Source organism: Desmodus rotundus, chromosome 12 (genome assembly GCF_022682495.2).
Source record: "Desmodus rotundus isolate HL8 chromosome 12, HLdesRot8A.1, whole genome shotgun sequence".
Lineage (NCBI taxonomy): Eukaryota > Metazoa > Chordata > Mammalia > Chiroptera > Phyllostomidae > Desmodus > Desmodus rotundus.
In genome coordinates this window covers 36,455,345-36,457,944 of record NC_071398.1, presented here as the reverse complement: position 1 = coordinate 36,457,944, position 2,600 = coordinate 36,455,345, and the positions used below count along the sequence as shown (strand labels likewise).

The following is a 2,600-nucleotide window of genomic DNA, read 5'->3' as shown; positions in this document are numbered from 1 at the left end:
TGGTGGGAATGCAGACTGGTGAGGCCACTGTGGAAAACAGTATGGAATTTCCTCAGAAAACTAAAAATGGAACTGCCCTTTGACCCAGCAATTCTGCTGCTGGGATTACACCCTAAGAGCCCTGAAACACCAATCCAAAAGAATCTGTGCACCCCAATGTTCATAGCAGCACAATTGACAATAGCCAAGTGCTGGAAGCAACTTAAGTGCCCATCGGCAAATGAGTGGATCAAAAAAGTGAGGTACATTTACACAATGGAATTCTATGCAGCAGAGAGAAAGAAGGAGCTCCTACCCTTTGCAACAGCATGGATGGAACTGGAGAGCATTATGCTAAGTGAAATAAGCCAGGCAGTGAAGGACAAATACCATATGATCTCACCTTAATTGGAACATAAGCAACAGAAGAAAAAAGCAAACAAAATATAACCAGAGACATTGAAGTTAAGAACAATCTAACAGTAGCCAGGGGGGCGTGGGGAGGGGACTTTGAGGAGAGGGGATTACAGGAACTACTATAAAGGACACATGGACAAAATCAAGGGGGAGGGTGGAGGAGGGAGAGGGAGGTGGGTTCAGCTGGGGTGGGGTGGAGGGATGGGGAGAATAGACATACAACTGTAATTGAATAACAATAAAATTTTAAAAAATATAAAAAAGAAATAGAAATAAAAAATACTTCTTGACACAAACTATCAAAACTTATTAAAGAACTAGTTAATCTGAATAGCCTTATATCTATAAAAATAAATTGAATTTACAATTTAAAACCATCCTATCAAAAAAACCACCAGACTCAGATGGCTTCACTGGGAAATTCTTTAAATATTTCTATTTATTTTTAACTTTTATTAAACATTTAAAATTTTCTTAAGCATTTGAGGAAGAATTGATAACAATTCTATACAAATTCTTCCAGAATACTAAAAAGAGGGATAGTCTTCACTACTCAGTCTATGAGTTATTTAGATAAAATACTATTCTCCCCCAAGACTGCAGACCAATATCCCTCATTAACCTACTTACAATAAATTCTTAACAAAATGTTAGAAAATTCAATCTAACAATAATGAAAATCATAGTGCACAATGGCCAAGTGGTGTTAATCCCAAGAATGTAAGATTTGAAGCCCAGTGTAATTCACTGTATTAACAAGCTAAAAGAAAAAGATAATATTATCATCTCAATAGATGCAAAAAATATTTGACAAAATTTAACACCTATTCTTGATAAATACACTATTCAGAAAAAGAAAAAATCTTCGTCAAACCAATGAGGGCCATCTACCAAAAGCCTTCAGCTACCATTTTCCTTAATAGAACAAAATGGAATACTCTCCCTCTAAGATCCCATACCTGGCAACAGTATCTACTCTCCCTTCTTCTCTTCAATCTTGTATTGAAGATGTAGCCAGTGATATTAGGAAAGAAAAGGAAATAAACAGCATACAGATTTGATAGTGTGATAAAGAGTCTAATCCCATTTTTTGGTATTTGACTGCTTATAGTTTTTTTATGTTAAAACAAGAAGTTTATTTAAACAACAAGATGCTTAGCTTAAAGGGAATAACTATCTAGGATTCATTTATTTTACTGTAATTTACCCCTAGTGAAAGATAGATTGCCCTACATGTAGCAGCTACATATAAAAGTTATAAAATTGTCCTTGGTTTAATAATAATGACCAAAAAACTTTAAAATTATCTAATTAAGTAAGGTATGCAAGAGTTTTTGTTCTTTTTTGTTAAACAGTGAGAGCAAAATAACTGGAATATGAAGATAAGAACTGAATGAGCATGTTATTAATGGAGAAAGTGAGTATTTTCACAGAACCATTATTTTTCCATATTTTATCTCCATTTGATGTTGATCAGAACATACCATTCACCATTTAGGTTTTTTTAAAAATGAAATATGCTGTGCACGTACACCAGTTACTTTACATACAGTAAAGGAATGGTAAAGTGGAGAATGAAAGAACAGAGAAAACTATGCTGTAATAATTAGGATGTGGTAGAACCGAATGGTGGTTTTCTAACTGAGAATGTTTTCCAGATCTGGAGGAACAAAGATCTGGAGTAAATAGCAAGTTCCCTTTTTTCTGCTGCTGGAACACACCAATTGTATCTTCATCCTCCATTTCCCACAGTGCAAGTGTGTCTGTTTCACTGATTGCCTGCTCACCAAATTGAAATCTGATCTGTCTCCTTGCTAAACCCTGCAGTTCACTATACACTTTCCTTAGTTTACTACGTGGTGCATGCATCTTAATTTTAAACTGCACCATAGAAGCATCCTGCCCAACTACCTTCAAATTAATACAATTGCTGTTCTCAATCTTGACTCCTTCTTTGGGTTTTTCATCTGCCATGGCAAGCTCCAGGGACTCCTCAGCTGCCACTTTGCAAAGGAGGTACCAGGTCCACATCCCTAAGGAGCATGCAAACAGCATGAGATGCAACAGCTGCTTCTGGCTTTTAAGCTTCACTCCTCCTTCTTCCTCTTGTGCCCCACATCTGGACAAACTCAGGTGCTCCCTCCTTTGGCACTTGGAGGAAATTTAAATAACTGTAAACCTCTGCCATAAAAACTCTATGCCAA

General features: G+C 36.3%; 1 pseudogene; it reads right to left on the bottom strand.

Moving 5' to 3' along the window:
* Positions 1 to 1,938: 1,938 nt before the first annotated feature.
* On the bottom strand, positions 1,939 to 2,370 carry LOC112320040 (small ubiquitin-related modifier 2 pseudogene; annotated as a pseudogene).
* Between the last annotated feature and the right edge of the window lie 230 nt (positions 2,371 to 2,600).